A 21120-nucleotide genomic window follows, 5' to 3' on the forward strand; every position below is an offset into this window, starting at 1 on the left:
GCTGCAGGCTGGACACAGATCCCTATAGGCACCCCAAGAACAGGCAGTGTGGTCTGCTCGTGCAGGAGATTAAATGAAACTTGTAAGGGAGAGAGGAGCTACTTTGGAAGACTGGAAGAGCACCTTTTGGTGCTGTGCCGTCTTGTTGGGCAGCTTCTGTGTGCTCCGGGGGCAGATCCTGCCCCGCCCAACCAGTAACTCTGCATAGCTCTGATTTTCAGAGGTGCAGTGGCTCGAACTGGCTGATTGGTGCTCCTCTAGCTATTTGCGGGTTTTTTTGGCTTGGTATTAAAAGCTAGGTAGGCACGATGCTGCCTGATTAGCTAAATTCTCTTTTACACAAGAAATGGAGGTAAACATGGCCATAATTTTTTTTTTTTTTAATTGCTGTTGTCCTTTTAGGAGCTTAACCACTACCAAAGTTTGCTCTTTATTTAAGGGTATTTTTTTCTTCCTGCAGCCTTGCAGGAACGTGGCGGGCAGTTGTTAAAACACTGCGGCTGCCAAGCGCAGGAAGGTTATTTTGGTATCAGAGCTGCGCTAAGGTTGCCGTGTTCGAGCAGCTCCAGAACGGCAGCATCTCCGGCTGCTCTGCTCCCCCTTTCCCTCGCTGCTTTACGTTCCTGATCCCCTTATCCGGCTGGAATAGCACGCAAATTATAATTCCCTGTATTAATGTCCCGGCGCTGCAGGCTGCTCGCAGGGAGCACGGGCTGACCCTGCGGAGCGGGATGCGCATCAGCCCTCCCCGCCAGCGGCGGTGCTCGCCCTTTAAGAAAAAGCCTGCAGTAATTTTCCATTAGCCTGCACGGTCCTGTCTACGTGGCAGGAATTGTTTGTGGAGGCTGGAGCATCGCGGGTGAGGCGCAAGCCCCAATCCGGCTGTCGTTGCCTGGCTACGCGCTCGGCATGCCGGCAGCACGCCAGGCTCCTGGGAAGCACCTTTGTTCCCGAGAAGGGATTTGAGCTGTGTTTTCATGCCCAAAGCTGGGGACAAATGCTGCTTTTCTCAAGCAGCCTGGTAGAACTGGGCTTTCCAAACAGCACGAGCCGGCCAAAATGCTTAATAGTAATAATAATAATAATAATAATAATAATAATAATAATAATAATAATAATAATAATATGCGTGGAGTCCATCGTGGAGTCCATCTCGGAGTCCATCTCTTGTGGCAGTTTCTCTTCCTTTGCGCAAGGAAATATCTTGTAATGAGCTTGTGATGTTTGTTTGCTGTTGCTCTGATCGTAACAGTCAATTAATCGAGGTAGAAATACTGTCAGCACAATCCTCCCCCATTCTTGTTCATCCCATCTAATAAACCAGACAGATCGCTGTTGTTCTACAAGTTGATAAGCAGGTTATTTTTTTTTTTAATGTAATCTCTGGAGCCCGACAGGAGAGTGGTCTGAAATACCTAAAATATTTCAAATGCTGCCAGCAGAACCTGCAGCAGCAGGAAGAGCAGGTCTGTGTGCTGTTCCTACTTGCTGGGGCTTAGCTTCAAGTATGGCAGCAGCGTCAGCGCAACAGGCATTTCCATGATGTCTCGAGCATGGCTTCAGCTCCAGGATAGCTTATTTTATCTGTTTCAGGCTTGATACCTGACATGAACAAGCGTTCTGTGTTCCTGCTAGCAGCTCATGGTGCTCAGGTCTCTCCCAGCATCAGCAGACAAACTACACTGATAGCTGTCACACAAACAAATGTGCCACCCCACAAGTCCTCCCCACTTCAGTGATGCTGTCACTGCTCCCCAGGAGGAATGAATGAAGATGACTTTGGTGTGTCTGTCTACCACTGGAAACCTGCGAATTGGAAAATTTGGTATAAAGTGGAATACACTGAGCATCAGCCTTAATTTTGCTTCATGGAGTATGCAGCCAGAGGGGAATTTTGTGCTGGCATTCTGGCATCCTTCATTGCACCGATGAACAAACCTCATCCAACAGAGCCCTGGCAGAGCTACACAGGGACCCCACTCCTTAGGGAGCTCCACTTGGATCGTGGCTTTGAGGCACCTCTCCTGGGCACAGGCACAGCCTGCCCTGCAGCCCTGTCACCCTGACACCTGTGTCTCCTAACCACAACCTCTCTGAGGTTTGCATTTAAGAGATGTTGGTTTCCTGCAGTTTCTCTTGCAAATTAGCAACGTTCTCTGCTTTCTGGGCTCTTTTTTGGTGCTGTTTCTTCACACCCAGCCTTTCCACCACTTCCTCCTCATCCCTGCTGCTGAGGGCTCTGTTGCTACCACCCAGCAGCTCGGTTGATGCCCAGACCATCTGGGGGCCTGCACAGCGTTCCCCACCTCCAGGAGAGCCATGCAGGAAGGGTGGAGCAGGGCATGTTTAGCAGCTTGGCTACATGCCATCCATCACCTGGAATATTCTTGTCCTCCATCCAAGTGTGCCTTGTCTGATGGGAACGACTGAGCAGACGTTTGGGAGGGTGAGTTTCAACATCCCAAGGTCGAATTTTCCCGTATGGGTAACTCGATGGTTAGAACAGCACCTTATCCATGTTACACATTCCTTGGCTCTCTGCTCAGTGAACTTTTGGACTTGTTTTATCTGACCCTGGATTGGTTTTAGTTTGTTTGGTTTTTTAAAAGCAGACTACTGCCTCTTATTATTAAAAAAACTTATCTGAGAAAAGATGGGTTTGGCTCTTAAAAAGCAGTTGTTGGTAGTAGCCCTTTTCCTTTTCAGTGTGCTTTCAGAAGTGAAAAGCAGTATTTGGGAGCTCTTTATTGATTCAAGAAGGCACAAAGAGGTGTGCAAAATTGGGTCCCTTTCCAAAATACATCTGCCCTGTGCTGTGTCCGCAACAACATACCATCACGGCCGCCTTTGCTTGGGATTTGCTCCACACAGGAAAATGTGGAGGATACTAATTGCCAGAGGAGGGTTTGCCTGCCTTGTTTTTGCAGTTTGGAATGTGGGTGAGTCACTGCCTTCTTTGAGGAATGAAACCTTCCATCCCAACCCCTTATGCCTGTGTTTGCTTTTAGAACTGCCGTGCTGCTGGAGGTAACTCACACTCCCGTGGCTTCTCTGGGGCTCAGGTTCAACATCTGGTTTCACGTTTTGTATTCCCTTCTCAAAAGCACAGGGATGGGACTACATCTTCCCACGAGTGGTCAAAATCCCTAGGATCCTGAAGAGCTCAGAGATCAGAGCAGGCAAACCCCCAGCCGGTCCCCAGCGAGCGAGGCTGGTTTCCAGCACCATCAGTGCAGTGGGGTGTGGCTCTTTGAACAGCAACGTCCCTAATTAAAAGAGGCAATTTCCAACGACAAAATTAGAACAGTCTTTGAGGTAATTTTGTTTCAGGAAGGCAAGAAAAGCAGAGGAAGAAAAAAAAATGTGCTAGAAAGAAAAAAAACCCCAGAGCACAGTTTTCTAACTTTTCTAGCTTTCAGCAATTTAAGCTTAGGGACCTGTGGCCATTTTGTGTATTAATTATCTGATTTCAAAGATTTTTAAATACCTTACATGATATTTCTACTTTAGAAAATTAAGTCCTTACTTTATGGAGATGCTTAAATATCAGTTTCAGTTCTTTCAAGTTATGCAGATTGAAAAAATATATAAAATATTTCTTACATAATTGTGCCATTTCCTCGACTGTAATTTGACATCTAAACCTGATCTTTTTTTCATATAGAATAGATGGTTTCATTCTTGGGTTGATTTTTTTGTTGTTGTTGTTGGGTTTTTTTTAGACTGTAAATCTGCAAGTTATTCCCAAAAGCCAAGTATTTATATTTATTCCATAGTAAGCGTGTGACTGGTGTGACTGCATAATTATATCAAAATAAATTTGAGTTCCTTTTGTCACAAAATGTTCCGGGGCTACAGATATGTTTTGAATGCGTAATAAGCACTGGGTATTGAGATTACAAGAGAAACTATCTGCAAAATCCTACGGATTAAGGTCACGCATGAGATACTTAATTCTCCCTCCTGTGAGGTTTGATTGCAAGATAGTGTGCTCCCACTGACTTCTTAAAATGAGAAAACTTGAAAAATCGACAGATTCTGTCAAATTTGCTTCACTGCTAGTGGAACTGGAGGTGTTGAAGAAACGGGGAACTGTGAGGAAAGGAAGAAGCAGAGACCAGGAGGGTCAAAATCCCTGCTGGTTCACAGCTTGGAAGTGAGGAAAGACACCGAGATGACTTTTTTTTTCCTGCTGCAATTTTATCTACTGTAGAATTTGCTATATGAGAGGGGGCAGCTCTTCCCTCTGTTGCTGTGACTGCAGCAGTGTCTCAAGGCTGCACTTGGGACCAAGGTTCTGTTGTGCTGGGCCAAAGGACGTGTCCTTGAGGGTAAAGGATTCAGAGTGCAGAGGGGGAAACGCAAGGAGCCAAATGGAGAGCGGGAGGGAGCATTTCAGCCCTATGGAAATTCAGTCATATCTTTTCCCCCTGCCCCAAATGTATGTATGATCAGTGAATACACCACAGAGACTTGATGGAAGGTAAGGCTGGGTACAACTCTCTGGGGGACAGCCAGTCCCCAAGAACATTGCTCTCCTCCACATCTGCCAGGAGGTGGATTCAGAGAATTCTTTTTTATAACTTCCAGTAACTGATTCTGTCATACAAATGGGGTGTATCCTTACAGAGGACAAACAACCCCGCGTTTAAGTTAAATATGGATCAGTTGCATGGACTCCCTCTCCAAAAAAGGTGTGGATGTAACAATTTCACCCTGTTGCAGACATGATTAGTCACTCGTGTCGTTTGTGCTGTCTGTAACTAGGGCATCGCTTCTGCCTCACTGCCTGTCCCAAGGGACCTGAGTGGTGTTTGTGCAAACGCCATTGGGCTGAGGAAGGGGTGGAGAAATGCAGCTCTCAGCCTGGGATATATTTAGTGAATGCAGCTGTGGGAGGCAGCAGGAACAAGGGAGCTTTTGTATTGCCTGTGCTCTGACAGCTCACATGCCTAAATAATCTGCTAGCTTCTTACCCATATGTTTCCTCCCCCGGTCCCTAATGTTTTTAATTTGAATGTAAAGTTATACTTTAGTCAGAATCCTTCCTAGAGCTTAAAAGTGAGATGTGGTACAGTGTCAGCCTTGGTACAGCACTTCAGGCAGGGCAACCTGCAACTTCCATGGGCACTGGACTTTCTCCATGGTGACTAGGGAAATTTTACTTCATCTTTTAGGGAAGGTAGCGATCAATATGCCTTTAATGTGCACTGCAGAGCTTGTTGGAGGTAGGAGCAGACCTGCAGCGCTGCTGCTGCCCCTCCCAAGCAAGTAAAGTCTGCTTCTTGCCAGGGCTGCTGAGCTGGGCTGCAGGGCCTGCTTTTGGCACCCTGGGCAGTTCATTGAGCTGTACAAACCCTGCTGGTCCTCCTGGCATCCCTGGGAGTCTGATCCAGTATTTGCTGGTACGTCATGGGATAAAAAAGGAGGACAAAAATAGGTTTACTGACCCGCTGGGTCAAGCAGGAGCAGGTTACTGTTGCTGTGCCTTAGGACTAATTTGTCTGTGCTCTCTGGCAATGTTCAGTCTTGTCCCCAGAGAAAAATATAGAGCCTGAGAATTCCCTTTGTGTCTTCTTCCCTAGCTTGTTTGGCGGCACACAACAATTCACGAGCTGGTCGGCCTCAGGCTTTAAAAGTTTTATAACAAATTATACTGCAGAATATAAAAACACCTTTTATTTTTCAGGGAGGGGGTCTTGTTCTGATGTGGTTAAGGAGTTGACAAAACAAGACTGGTGCAGGATAGCGCTGTGTGGATGATGGCAACATCACGTTTAGAGGGAGACAGGCTCTGCCATTGCTTTCCTAGAACCTGTCCCACCTTAGCGTGTTTTTCCACCCACATCAGCATCGCTGGGAGATGTTGCAGTGACACATTCTGTGGCAGGGCAGCACTCTGACCCTTCCCAGCCTGCCATGGGCAGCGTGGATTTGCTGTTCCTGTGGCAGGGACCTGATATCCATATCGGAAATGCACCTCCTGTGGGTGGCTTTTATCGTTCCACCGCTGATCCTGAAACACGTCCAGCTTCTATAAAAATTGGTGTGTGTAAATGTGCACGATACAGCTGTCCCACCTTTGCATGCTAAAGGAGTTTCGGTGGCCGGTTTGCCTATCGAAAGTATTTATTACTAAAGTAAGGAAAAAAAATGTATGTATGAAAAATTCTGTACAAACACGATGCCCTGGGAGCCCACACCACCTTTTGTGTCAGGAATCCCGCGGACTGTGTGCCGGGACTGGCTTTGTTTCCGCAGTTAAATGGTTAACCCGAGCACTAATTGGCTCTGAGCGCTCCAGCCCTTTGCAACAGATTATTGGCATGCTGGTAGAAGCAGCTCCCTTCCTTCCCTTCCCCCTTCATTATAAAAACATGTACTGTAGAGAAACCAAATACCACATGGCGCCCTGCGCCGAGCCCGTCACCGCGTTCAGCACAAAAAGTCCTTTTATATTTGGGAAGCGGAGGGAGAAAATTCTGGAAAGGCAAGATCGTGGCGATAGCGGCTGAATCGGCACATTTATTTTAGAGTGTGCAGGGGCTGAGCCCACAGCCCCACGGCCGCGTGGGGAGCAGGGCCGGGGGGGCTCCCCAAGGCCGTTTTGTGAGGGGAAAACTCTCCCCGCACCATTCGGCTTTGTGGAGGGCTCTCGGGAGGCACCGAGGGGCTGGATGTGAAGAGAGAAAAATAAAAGCTTTGCGGGGGGAAACCAACCAAACAAAAAGAAGCTGCGTTTGTGTTTTGCCGTGGGCAGGCAGCTTTTTGCCTTTTTGAGGCAGCTGGCTGCAGGGGCAGGCGCCATTTCGTGAGGCGGCGTTAGTGCAGCCGGAGGAGACATGTTGTGTTCGTGCCGTTTGGATTTTAAGGGGTTTTTTGTCCTTGGTTTGAAGCTTATTCATTCCGCCTTCACCCTCATTCAGTTCAAAGGCTTTCATTTTTATAAACTTGAAGGGAAAACTAATGATAAGCAGGGAAATCTAGGGAAAAGTTCTCCTAAGGGTATCACACTGTGCAAGCAAAATCACATCTGTCTCCAGGAGAAACAAAATCTTGGAGGTGAACACGGTTCCAAAAATGTAGGGAGGATAACCAGCATGGCTGTACACCCAGCCCAGGTGTGCAGGGAAAATGTGGTACGTCAGGCATGTTTTAAATAGAGGATTATTTTCCTGCTGCAAAAAAAGGTCTGACTGGTCTGTGCACAGGCAGAGCTGGCCTGTTGTGATTTACCCGAGCTGACTTGACTTGCAGGTATTGAGATGCTAGTTTTGATCTAAAAGCCCAGACTATTGCTGGTGGTGCAGAACTGCTCTTTTAATCAAAGGAGAAAATAGGAATTGTGGCAGGAGTGAGCTCAGGCAATGCCCTTCAGTGCAGAACTGGAGTAAGCTGCAGCATTTTCATTAAGGGCCTTTGGTATGGGAGTTGACTTTTTGCCACTCCGAGGCCTTTCACTTGCAAAATGCATTATCAGGCTCATTTGTTTAACAAGTCTGTGGGAGCTGGGAGAGAGAGAATTAATGCTGGCATTTGGGAATACAGCTGATAGTGCTGCATTTGATTTTGGTTTCATGTCATTATTTTCTGGTTTCAGAGTCAGGAAAAGCTGCTCATTTATTTTTCATGTAGCTGTATTTTTTTCCCTGGCTTCTTAAGGAGGCAGAGCTCATGAAATCGTGCTGTTGAGACCTGGAGCTTTTGATCTGATGTTCAGTTTCAACAAATATCATGTTCTAGAGGTTCTGCACTTCAGGGGAAGGCTGCATGTTAAAGAAATGAATCAGTGCATCTGCTAAAGGAAGAACTGCAAAATGAGTGCAGAAGGGTCTCTGTTCACTTTCCTTGCTGACCCATCAATGAGCATCTCGTTGCTGGCTGACCGGTCCGTAACGTATAGCTCAGAAATGCTGAAGCCTCTGCAGGAATCAGGAATATGGTGTGGGATTGGGAATGCTGCAGCAGTGCAGCACGCTTGGGTGTGGGGCTGCTGACTCCCAGGAGAGCAGCCATCGTTATTTCAGCTGCTCACAAAAGACTTGAAAACTTCCAGCCCCAGTATTCAAATCCCAACGAGGTTTGCAAGGAGTATTAGTTATATTTAAGACTCCTCTATGTTACGCGCAGCTGAATTTTGCAAGGTCTTTGATCTCCTCAATCTGGGTCTAAAGGTTCCTTTTCAAGCTTGTCACCTGCAAAGATTTCTTTGAGACAGTGATTGCTTTATTCCAGAAAAACCTCTTTGCCATTGTACAACCATTATTTTCTTGATTGCCCTTTTTTACTTTGCTAAGGTTACCTTCCATCTGCAGTTCAACCATAACCTGGGTGCAGTGCACCGATCACCAGCAATAAATGTAGTGAAAAGCTCTGTGTGACATTAATGCATATCCTTGGTTTGTTTGTCTAAGACTGTGCGTTATAATGATAATATAAAGCATAAAATAGTTTCCATATATAGAAATCCCTTTTCCAGCATATACTAATGTTCCTTTTGGAACCTCTTAATTAGGTTACGTTTTCTCCTAAACTTAATTTCACATTATTAACAGCACTTGAGTAGACTTCAACATTCCAATTTTGGTTACAATTTTCATTCTGTTCAGTGTGTGTGTGTAGATATATATGTATATACAAGAAGATAATCATCCTTTACTAATCTTTTGAGCAGAACAGTTTTCGTTTGTGCAGCAAAAGTCCTGTGCCTGAATGTTCATTACCAGCACCTGATATTCTAGCCTGGAGCACAATAGCCTAATAATTGGAGTTTAAGAGGATAAAAAAAAACCCTAGTTATAAAGTCACAGTGTTTCATTTTCATGCATGTTATGATTGTAAATTATTCAAGCATTTGCCTTTAGCTCCTACACGTACGAACTTATGCTACCCACACATTTTTTCCCCAAAGTGCTCTATGGTTTCCTTAGTCTTACACCCTAGGTTAGAGTATTGAAATGTACTGATTAATACCAGTGGCATGTGTGGCTAGTTACAAGAAAATCTGAGATAGTTTCTCAATTAAAAGCATTTTATTTTGACCTATTTGCTTCTACTTCTGTCTAATGTCTGGTCTCTTCATAGACAATATTCTGTTTTATGGAAAGGTTTTAAAGGCATACTGAAGGAGAGGAATAGGAGGTGAAGTATCTAGGACAATTTATGTTCTTTTGTCACTATTAATAAAAATATGAAAGAAAAATAAGTATTGGGGAAAATTAATGGAACTGTGATGCAATTATATCTGTATGTGCAAAGCTACAATATGCTTGCTCTTACTCTTGAAATTTAGACCTTTGCTTCAAGTTTTCTTTCCCTTTTACAGACTGGATTAGCTCATTTCAGTTGCATTTTCCAAGTACTACCATCCATGCTCATCCCTAAATTCACTTCATGTGCTTCCAAATCCTTAGGACAACATTTGGTTTAGACACCAAGAAAAAATTGGAGTGATTCCACGGGCCTAAATGTAATTACTCAGCCCTGAATTAAAGACACAGGCACATAACTTATGCCCCATGTGTTTGGAGTAACAAGAAGAGATAAAAAATCTCAGCTTTTGTCCCTAAAGTGAATGTTTCTACACTTCAGACACATTTGTAGAGAGAGGTTGTAGATTCTGGTTGGATGCGTGATTAAATCTTGAAGAAAATAAATCTTGTTTTGGGCACTTAGAACCTTGTTGGGATCTTCCTCTGGTGAAACGGCAACGAAGCTGGCAGTCGATGTTTCAGGTGGTGACCAAGCACTGTGCATGTCTCAGCCAAGATGTATTGTATTTGCTCTGCTGCTTTAATTGCACAAAAAGCCATTGACCTAATTTTGTGTCAGGATTGTACCAACAGTGTTTTCTAGGGCTGCTTACGTTTTGGCACAGCTCACCACGCCATACAAAACTTTGACTATTAAAATAAAGTGCACTGTGAATGGTTTTAAGCTGAGACAACGTTATCACTATTGACGGCTTGGTCAGAGAGAGGGGAAGTATTTGTTTCAGCATGAAAATCTCTTGTCTGCAGCAGTTAAAGCTGGTAATTCTGGAGTTTATGTGCCTGACACGCCCAGAGCTGCTCTAGTCTCTAGGCTGATGAGCTCTCTTGAGTTTGGTAAAGCTCTGCCAGGAGCCACTTTATAATGAATTGACTGTAGGAAGAAAATATAAAAGCTCATGGGAAACATCAGCTTAACACAGGAGCTGTTTCTGTTCAGGTGACATTCTAATCCAAGTGTGTTGGTGCACCACTACAGCAAAAATTGATTTGATTCCACATCTAGCAAGTATTGACAAATAGGAAGAAGTTTGTTTTGAGCTACTACATAAGGGGTCTTTTATATATCTGGTGCATTACAACAGGGTGGTTCAGTGCTTTGTTACACTGTCTGTGAAATAAAAAAAAGTATATGCTTGTAAGATTTCAGGGAAGAAAAAGGTTTATTTTCCCAGCATGTGGCAATTTACTGAATAATGCATCATTTTGTCAACTTTTATATAGCAATCAATAAATGCCCTACAGTGCTACCTGCACACGGGAGACGAGAATGAAGATCATTATGGAAACAGGCTTGAAACTTGCTTGAAATAAAAATCCCTGTTCTATGTTTGTGGTTTTGGAGGCCTGGGCTGTTTTTCTTTTCATTCTAGAGTAGCTGTAATTTATCTTGTTCAATCTGAGTGAAATTCCTCATGTTTGCAGGACTGGTATGAAACCTTTTTGCCTCCAAAACTCCAAGGAGATTTACCAAGAAAGTATAGTTTTGTTATAATCATCATCATGACTTTCCAAAGTCTCCACTAGAACTCAAATAGAGAGTAAAAATAAAAATTAGAGCTTATAGTTGGGATTGTTTTCCCCTCAGTTTTGATGTGTAAACACATATGTGTGCTAAGCCTGTTTTCCCTTTTCTGATTCTATTCCTCAAACACTCAAGCAATCAAGGTTTACTGGCTTTTGTTTGCAGGAAATAAGTTTCAAGGATGGTCAGGTAAATGCCTTTGGAAAATGAGCTTTAAATGTGCATGAGGAAGTAATCATGTTAGAACTTCAAACTTTCTGAACTTACAAAAAAATTAATTTCATTGTCTATATCTTCTAAAAATATAGTTTTGCAGCTACATTTAAAATCCAGGTATTCTGAAGATTTGGCTTAAAAGTTATAAAATGTTCTGACTCTTTATGTAACAATTCCATAACATATTGGAAAATGGGAGAGCAATATCTATTTTGAAATCTAAGATGGGATTTTAATTGTGCTGATGTTTTTGGTTTTTTTTAAAAAATAAACTCTTGATAAAACAATTACACAAAACACTCCCATGATGCTGCAGACTCTTATTTCCAGCCGGAATGGTGAGATAAAGAGCACTGCTTGCAGCTTCAGCCTTTTAAAGTGATTTTAAACCCTATCACCACGTCTAATCCTTGTGTGGTTCCAATCCTGCAGGCTTCCAGCAGTTCAAGTGTGTAAGCCAGCTCACAGCACCTGCCTTGGTGTGCTCTACCTCTGGCATTACAGTCCCTGGCAAGGTGCACTTTAGTTTCTTATTTACTTTCAAAGGTGATGTCAGCACTAAGCAAAGTTGCATCATAATTTTTTCATGTAAGGAGATATGTAGTACCTTGTTAACACTTTTATAAATTCCAGTGTCTAAGTGGAGACAGGTAAAATGATCAGTATTTTTCTTCCATGTCCCAGTCCTCTTGTAAAAGTTTTCCAAGCCAAGCAGAATAGTTTGTTATGTAAAAGGTGACCTTGAAAAAACAGAACATTGCATACAAGAAGCAGGGGCTAAAAAAGGGGGTAAAGAAACAGATTTGTTGTTCCAAGCTCCAGTGGTTTACTTTAAGAAGCAATTAAACGTATTATTATCCAATCAGCCACATTATTTAAGTTTGAAACAGTCTAGAATTTTAAACTCTTATAAGATTTTACCAAAATAAGGACTACTGCATCTTTCTGGCTTTTCTTGTACCTCAAAGGCTACCATTTATGGCAATAGCTGTGTGTTAGACCAAATACAGCATAAATACCTTGACTGAGATGGTCTCTATTTCTTATATCCGGTTAAGATGGCAACAAGGGTTAATTTGAAGATGATCTGTAATAAAAACGAAGAGTTTCAAGTCTCAGACCTCCTTAAGAAAAGTGGATTTGATTTGCCAAGAAAAAATGTGTGTATATTCCCTAGAGGAGTTAATATAAAGCATAATAATTAATCCTCTCACTAGACAAAAATTGCTGGTCTGTTACTTGCTTTATTGTGTACAGGAACTCATGCAAAACTGAAACAGTGAGGTGTGTCAGTTGGTAAGGAGCTCTTAGATCTAAAACTTGAGCTCAGGCCACAAGATCACGTGTACAGCAACCGTACTGACTCTTTGATACATTCTGATCAACAAGCTAAAAATTTGCTTAGGAGAGACCATTAAACCCCGCAAAATATGTTGAATCCACTTCAGACTTCCATTTTGTCTTTATATTTTTTATTAATAACTTACTTTTCTTTGAAAGCAGGAATAGAAAGAGCCAAATCTTGGTTAAAATTGCTTCATTTTGAATAAATTGAAAAAACACTGGGGTTTGGCTTAGACTGAAGATTTTTTTTTCTTTACCATATGTTTATAACACTGATAAGAATTTGTTTCTAATTATTCATGGTAATAAATCTTTTCCTTGTTGCTCACAAGGTTCTTCATTCTGAACATGAGCCCCATGAAACTGCCAGCAAACCCCCCATATTAACATAATCTCAGTTTTGGTGTTAAAGCCTAGGAACAAAAAGGGCACATGTAAAAGTTCTCTTTATGTGTGTCGATGTGTTTGCAATTATTCATTACCGGCTGGAGCAAAAGTCTGGATTTCAGTCCAGTTCCAGACTCGGAGCAGAATGAACAGCACGAGTTCATTGCTAGAACTGAGTTTTATCCTTGCTGCTGCTGGGTTTATTGCTTGTGTTGTGACAGTAGCAAAATGGTTTAGCTGAGATCGATACAACGTAATCATCTTCACCAGTCACACAGGGAACGTGGTTCCATGCTTAGAGGGTGAATTTGTATCTACCTGAGCAGTTACTGTGATTTTAACAGTGAATTACCGAGGAAGGAAACAGAAGGGGGCAAAAACCGCAACAGATTGTTTGTTTGACCAACATGTTACAAGTTGCATTCAAAATCTGAAAAAGAGACCCTGCTTGATACAGGACAAAGCGACAACTTGTATAAACACCCAGTCCACAGGAAGTTAAATGCCTGCCACAAACGCCTTGCTGTGCTCAAAGGGCATTCCATATCCTGTTTGAATATTCTCTGTCCAAGTAATCCAAACTATTCTGTTTGGCCTAGGAAATTGGCAATGATTTCTTCTGAAAAGTGAGAGTTTTGGGGAAAAGTTTGGTGATATCTCTCAGTCTTGTTTAGGCTCCTGTTTTCTACTTCAGAAGGTGGATACAATACTTAAACATTTTGTCCAATATTTGCCTTGCCATTATGCTTGTGTTTCCAAAGATCTGTGGGCTACACTGTATAACAAGGAATAAACTGCTTCACCAATCCTTTGGTGTCCTCTGGTACACAGGGCAGGAAGGGACACTGCCCTGTGGGATCACAGTGTGCCTTTGTATGTTGTCCCTGAGGGCTAATAACATGGGGCTGGGGGAAAGAAGGTTCTAGAAGAAAATAAGAGTACAAGAAAGTCAGGTTCTGTGCCTGCATCTGAAATTCCAGCCTCAGATGCAATCTCAGAAAACAGTTCCCAAATTAGTAATGAAAACATTAATTTATGTCATTATTTTCAGACACGCGGTTCGTAAAACATGGCTGAAGTGTTTCATCTAATGATACACAAAGGAAGAGAGTGTGTCATCCGAATGAGAAGAAATAAACTTTATAGAGGAAATTGCAGTGTAGAAATGCTGAATTTAGGAGGAAAAAATGGGGTAACTGCAGAGGCAGTGGGAATGAGAATTTTGTTCCACTCTTTCATGAGGAAGAAGAATGCAAACAGTCTGCTCCTGATAAGGAGAGTGACTGCTTGTGTTCACCTCCAAGCAACTCACTCAGGGCCAAGGAAAGGAGAAGGTCATGGATACTCATGTAAGGTTTTTTGGAGCTGCTGTGGTCTTGGTGCCCAGGAAGCAAAAGAGCAGTGCTGCACATATTTAATGAAGATATTAGACTTTGAGCAATTTTTTGGTTACACATAGCAGCAATAGAGTAAGGGACTTCCAGAAACATTTGTCTATAAATGTACATAGGGTTTGGTTTTGGCTTTTTTTTTAAGAGGAACAGTCTGTTACACTAGACAGTCTGGTATAGTTAGAGAAAATCAGATAACAGTCTGAGCACACAGGTTACATCTTGTTCAGGTATAATCTTAAACTCTCCTGGCTGGAATCACACTACTCTTGTAAGGCACAATTATGTCTAGAAGTCCTGATCTCTCTTCTCCCTTTCATGAGGTTATTGCAAGTGATTACACATATATTCTTCTAGCAATGTACTTGTGTTTTGGGAAGAACCAAGAGAAAGGCTGGAAATTGTACATGGAATTACTAATCTTGGTCCTTGCTGTGAAGTTTTACCACTCAGGATCGGCTGAAAATGCTGACATAAGGAGAAGTGCTGTTGCTGTACCCTGCTTGCATCAGGATCCTGCCTCATCCTTCCCCCTATTTTCACTGCTGATGGTTTTCCAAGTAGGACAGCACCTGGGTTCTGTCCGTGCAAGCACCTTTAGGTACAGCTATATGTGAGAAGTTGCACTGAGAGCAGGAGGATTGGCCTTTGCAGGAATCTAAATGGGAATGAAGTTGCAGAACAGGCTTTCTGCTCTCCATAGTCTCCGTAGACCAGAACTTCAATAATTCTTCTTGTGAGAGGGGAAAAAAGGCCTTTTTCTCCTTTTCAGTGAGAAGCTGTATCAGCTCTTTTGTACCATCACTGACTCCTTGACTGGAGGTTCCCATGCAGTGGCACCTTTATGTAGGTCACCACCATCCCTTCTCTGTGGATGGTAACACCTTATCCCACTGTCTACAAGTGCTGGATATCCCCTGCTATCCTATACACAGGTCAGCTTCTCTCTGTATTTTGAAAGGAAATACATCTCTTGGCTCAAAGTCATAGGGATTGATTCTTTTCAGCTGGCCACTTCTTGTGGCTTTTCCAGTACTCAGGAGAGAACTACCAAAGTCCAACTGCATGATCTCATGTGCCAGACTGGATCCTGAGGCCTTCCATAATAATTTGAACTATTGTTAGTTTAATTCCGCCATAATTACCCAGGTTCATTAATATGAAATAGGAAGACTTAGACAATTTATTTCTGCTTTTAATGGAGTCAGCTGAGCAAATGAAAGAAGGTGAAAGGTGTGCATATCATTCAGTGACTGCTGAAGTGTATAAATATCAGTTCTGTTTGCTGTGTGTGCTTCTTGCGCAGGAGCAACGTAACTGGGGACAAGATTCATGACAGTGACCAGGAATGTGAGGGATGCCTTTCCATCTTGCAGATATCTGAAGTGGTTTCCATGGCTGTAGTCAAAATAGGAGACAGTGTCCTGGTGAGGCTGGCACAGCAGAGTTTCTATGATGTTGGCTGAATAAAGCAGGATACCTGGTTTTATTTGTGCGTCTGTGCTGTTTCCGAGCAGCAGTAAAGGGAGATGGATGTGGCAGACAGGCAGGTGACTGGATTGTGCTGGCTCTGTGCTCCAGCCGGGCTCGGGAGCTGAGGGTGCACAACAGCGGTGTATCCCATCAGAACAGAGGGGTTCGTGTCCCCACTTCCCCTTGGGGACCCTGGCGGGTGAGCTGTCCCTGGCTCATGTCAAGGGCTGCGAACAGACGTGCCGCTTGTGGAATGGCGGCAAACGGGGCCGCGAGATGCGGGGCGCCAGCAGCACCTCAAGGGGCTGAACCCCGCTGTGTGTGAGTGCAGGCAGAGGAAAGCACGAGGAGATGTCTGGAGCGGGGTCAGGGCTGCGCTGGGGCAGCACAGGTGGGATGGCCCGGCCAGGTGGGGCTGGGAGGGGGCGGCGGCCGCTCCTGCTCCCGCTCCCGCCTCCCCCTGAGGGGCGGCTGCTGCGGCCGGCGCGCGAGGAGGCGGCGGGAGCCAATGGGGGGCGGCTGAGGCGGGCAGCGCGGGCCAATGGGAGGCCGCGGCGGCGGAGCGCGCGGGGCCCGGCCGGGGGAAGGCCAATGGGGAGCGGCGCGCGGCGCGCGCGCAGCGCAGGGCGAGGAGGGGCGGCGCGGGGAGGGGCGGGGCGCGCGCGCGGGGCCGCCCCTTCCCCGCCGCAGTGAGGAGCGACCGGGCGGCCATGTTGTGCGGGGGGAGGGGAGCAAGGAGTTGAGAGGAGACGGCGGAGGCTCCCTCACACACACGGCACAAGATGGCCGGGGAGCAGCCGCAGCTCCCGCCCGTCTCCCGGCGCTCTCCCCGCCGCTCGCGCCGGGGACGCCCGGGGAGCGCTCTCCGTGCCGCTCCCGGGCGCCAAATCGGGCCCGGCACTCTGTGGGCTCCGGGGCTTCGAAGGGCGGCGAGCTGGGCTGCCGAGCGGGGCTGCCGACGGTCGGGCAGCAATGGCGCCGGGCTGCGGAGCCCTGCCCGCGCCGCTCCCTCGCCGGGCGGGCGCGGGGCTGCCCTTGGCCGCGGGCAGGGAGAGCCGGGAGCAGCGCCCCGTCTTTGGGGTCCCGGGTGCCTGCCAGCGGGCTGTTCTTCGCCGGGTAAGTGCCGGAGTCTCGGCTTCTCATTGTCCTTTGTCCTTGGGAGGAAAAACAAAATGTCCTTGGAGCCGGGAGGGGGAGGGGGCGCTGCCTCCCCCTGCCCCCCCTTCCTCCCCCCCGCCGCTCGCTGAGGGGACCTGCGGGTACCCTCGGGGACCCCGGTCCGTGCCGAGACCGGGCTGGGCTGAGGGGGAGCGGCGGGACGAGGGGAGCCCCGGTGACCCTCGGCGGCTGCGGGCGCTCCCTTCCCTCTCCTGCAGCAGCCGGGGGGCTCCGCACGCCCCGTCCCCGGTGCAGCCCCGAGGGGAGCAGCGGCGGGGTTTGGCTCCCCTGTGCAGCACCCAGCACAGGGGGGGCTGCGGACCGCTGCCCCCAGCGCAGCCTGCAAGGGGGGGATCTGCAAACCAGCCTGGAACTCCAATGCAGCAGTGCAGGGAGGGGGGAGAGGTGAAGGCTGAACGACAGCATCACTGAAATGTTTAGCCCCGTGTCGGTGTAAAGAGCGTTTCTTGCCCGTCGCTGCTCGGATGGGGATATGTTTTCGTAGTTTCTAAGAACAAAGACGCCATGTCCTTTTCTCTTAAAAATAAAACTTGGAGTGATTTTTTTGTGGGGTGTTGGCTTTTAACTCTTTGTAAACCAGTAAGAGAGAAGCAGGCTGCGGATGAGACAGACTGATACTTTATGAAACAATAGAGAGAAATTGACTTCACTGGAGAAACGGCAATTCAGGTGCAGAAGTTGAAAAGAAAACTCTTAGGAATTACGTGCAAAATTGATTTTGTAATTAAAACGGCTATGTAGAAACTTAAAAGCTCGAGAAAAACAAAGCTCGGTCATGCCAAGTCTACAGTTTAAAGTTGGCAAAATACTACAGTTGTGATTTAGACGACACTACAAAAAGAAAAGAGAGTTACTTAAATACGAATTACACAATAAGGAAACGGATGAGTTTGCGTCTGACATTGAAAGCTTTTAAAAAACATTTAATGGATATCAGGTTTGTTTTTATTATTCAGTTTATAGGTCTTTCAGAGACCTCACAGTTACTTCTCTTTACAAAACATTTTAATCGTCGTTTCTGTGTTCTGGTGATTTAGAAGTTGTACAACACCTATTGCAAGACTTTCTAAAAATGCAAGTTTAAATGTAATGGCTGACGTTTGTTTTGGGTTGGCTCGCGTTCAGCAATTACCAATTTAAGGGTAAAATTGTAATTCTAAATGTATAAAGTCTGTAGCAGAGCCAGAGGTAAATACTAAAAACTTTAGTTTTAATTGGAGGTTGTGTATAACCGTATTTGTTGGCTTTTAATGTTGTATGCTTGTGCAAGGTTATAAAACTCTGTGCCGATTTTAAATACTGCAGTTGGAGGTAAATCTACATTTTTCGGTACTTCCTCTGCAAATAAGAATCTGTCATTGCAACAATTGGAGTTAGCCCTTTTTTTTTGGAAATAGAAATATAAGTTTCAGGAACCACTGGACTTCTGTCACCTTTATGCAAAGTGTTCGGTGTCTTTATTTTAGGTTTGGATTATGGTGGTTTTATAACCCCAGTAACAGTTCTGCAGTGTAGAACAGGTTCTGGCATACACACTTTGCCCTAAAGAAAGTTCTAGCTTTAGGTGGGTGTCTGCTGGATTTGTCTTAAGTATGTTAGAGGATAATTTTTAAATAGTTTTGGCTGGTTTGTTTCAGCAGCTGAATGTCAAATAGCAGGTAATTGTCCAGAAAATAAATTACTTGTAATTCATAATGTGTTTTATTTAATAGTTCTGCGGTGGGTTTTTTATGTTTAAGGTGTAGGGGTTTGAATTTTTACATTTTTTAATCCAGCATTAAAGTATCTTTTAAAATTTTATGTTTACAGAATGAGTCTACACTTCTAGAGTATGAAGTTGTGCTGGTGAAAATATGATTGCTGGAAAATAAAATGTTATGGCTTTTTATAAAAGGGAGGAAAAGTTGGCTAGAGGTAGTGCAAATATGGTGTTCCTGGTGCTAAAAGAGCATAGTTTTGAGATCTGATTAAAGGTTAAGAAAGCTGAAGGCTTTAAAACTGTATTTTAAAGGGCAAAAAAAGATGTTTTTTGGAGGTGAAGTAACTTAGTACTTAAAATTCAGAGAGGCAGATGACAGAAGCCATTTTAAAATAACCTTGCTATCAGTAGAGGTTTTATTTAATTTTGCATAGCCTACTTTTAAAGACTTTAATGTGGACAAAAAAGTAGAAGGGCTGAGAGATACTGTGTGATAAATTACTCGATTTAAAGAAATCTAAAATTGATATTTTAGCTTTAAGTCTTTCAAAATTAAAGTGGTGGGAGACAGTAGAGCAGACTGCAGTTTTTCATGAAAAACACAGATCATGCGTGCTGTATGTCAGTCACTCATTTCCAGTGGGTTTTTCTTCAACCAGGAATGTACAGCCACTCATACTTTTATTTTTAGAGTTCAGTTCAAAAGATAGTTACTGTGATCATAAGTTTTTCCTGACTTAATAATTATCTAAAGATTGATAGATTTTTGGCATATGACTTAAGCTGCTTTTCTAAAGCAAAATACTGAAAATTTCCATGCTTTGTTTTTTCAGGTAGAATTTCATGAACAGAACTGTATTTCCTGACTGGCTTCCAGAGGATTCGCTCATGCCTTATTTTTCTTAGGTAAGAACAGTTATGTCTTGTGATAATACATTCATTTCCTTGTCATTTTTTTGAAACTGAAATTTGCTTTTTAGCTACTGTGCAGATGGGAAGGAAAAAAATCTCTTTTATATGGAGGGGACACATTTTATAAATTGTTTGCACTTCCAAAAAGCTTTGCTTTGCAGTTACAGGTAGACTGTCTTCATATAATGTCAAGTTTATGTGCTGTTTGGGTATAAATTTCAGTTTAAGGCTATTTAATAGGTGGATTGTTTATTTTTGTAATATATGGTACATATGGAATACATACATATAATACGTTGTATTTCATGGAAGAGGACAGTATTTGCAAATAAACTGAAGTTCTGTATGTCCCATTTAACCAGTTAAAATCTGCATTTAACTTTGAAAATGATTGAGGTTTTTTACTTAATGAGTTTGTAGCATTAATGTTTTGGGAAATTGTAGAATTTGTATATGAAAGGATTAGATCAAGACTTCAGGAATTCATAGAGGAGATTTTTGGGGGACCTGTTAACGCTTAACAACGATAGAATATTGGTTTTGTACTGTTGGTAAAACTTTTGTTAATTCAAAGACATTTCCTTTACATGTTTTCATAAAGTTTGTCGGTCAAGAATGTTAGGACTTAAAAAGCTTGTCTGTACCTTGTTTTCAGACAAACCTGGTTTTGTTGTTTTTTTTCTTCTAAGGGTGTTACTGGATATTGTTCTTCCAAAGATTCAGATGACTGGTTTGCAAAAGACCTTGAGCAAAATTCTGAACTGTGCGTGCCAGGTATGTTACACTGTGTTGTGGGGTTTTGTTTGTGTTTTTTGTTTTTTAATTATCCTGGAAACAACTTTTTTCAAAATAAAAATTGAACATTTAAGTTTCAGTGTTTTACCTTGTTGAATTCATTTTCTTTCGAGCTTAGTGCATTTGGAAATTGTTAGTATGTACGTACTACAGGAATGTTAATGTCTCCTGCATCTTTGAAGACTTTTATGGTCACTCACAAGTACAACTTCTTAACAATCTGCTATGACCATGTTGACATGTGGTGAAGCCAAAGGATTGTCATCTCCTAAGGATATTGTCTAATCAAACTTCAGGAATGCTTTTCCTTAGTTCAAGATATTGGTTCATTAGCAAGGAACACCTAAAAGTTTTTCCTTTTCAAGAAATTGTTTACACAATAAACTTAAAAATTCTGGTTTTGGTGTAAATGTTATTCTAAAAGCCTAAAGTGGTACCAACTTGTTACGAGGTATCTTGCTCTCCTCCTGAAGTGTAAACAAAGCAGCTTTTTAATCTTTATTTTTTTGTTTTTGCACTTCAGATTCTGCATTTAGGATCAGAGTAACATGTTGCCTTTTGAGTCAGGCTTTCACCACTCTGTAATTAAAAGTGGGGGATCCTGTTTTCCTGTCTTACCTGGCTCCTTTTCACAGCTTCCCGTGCTCATGTACTTCGGTGCATACTCAGGACCTCAGAGCGTAATGCGTCTTCATGAGGACACACGTATCAGGATTCCCAAAAATACTTTTGATGACTTGCTTTTTAAAGTTACATAATTCATCATGATAACCAAAGAATACAATTGTGAATCCCCACCTGAGTGCAGCTGGGTTTTTTTTTTTTTGCTTGGATGACGCCTTCAGTCTGTTCATAGAAAAGAGATTGTACGCAATTTTCCTTAAGCTTTACACAAATGTCTCTTCAGGTTGTAATAAACCTTTATCTGCA

General features: G+C 43.6%; 1 protein-coding gene across 5 annotated transcripts in view; it reads left to right on the forward strand.

The window, feature by feature from the left end:
• The first annotated feature begins 2186 nt into the window (after positions 1 to 2186).
• Positions 2187 to 21120, forward strand: part of CHD2 (chromodomain helicase DNA binding protein 2) — an 83801-nt gene continuing 64867 nt past the window's right edge. Inside the window, exons 1-3 of one of the 5 annotated variants that reach the window (XM_033070388.2) lie at positions 2187 to 2446; positions 19317 to 19389; positions 20085 to 20169. The gene's annotated coding sequence lies outside the window, so the exon portion shown is untranslated. The other 4 variants (XM_033070385.2, XM_033070386.2, XM_033070389.2 and 1 more) reach the window with 4 other exon arrangements.

Source organism: Catharus ustulatus, chromosome 12 (genome assembly GCF_009819885.2).
Source record: "Catharus ustulatus isolate bCatUst1 chromosome 12, bCatUst1.pri.v2, whole genome shotgun sequence".
Classification (NCBI taxonomy): Eukaryota; Metazoa; Chordata; class Aves; order Passeriformes; family Turdidae; genus Catharus; species Catharus ustulatus.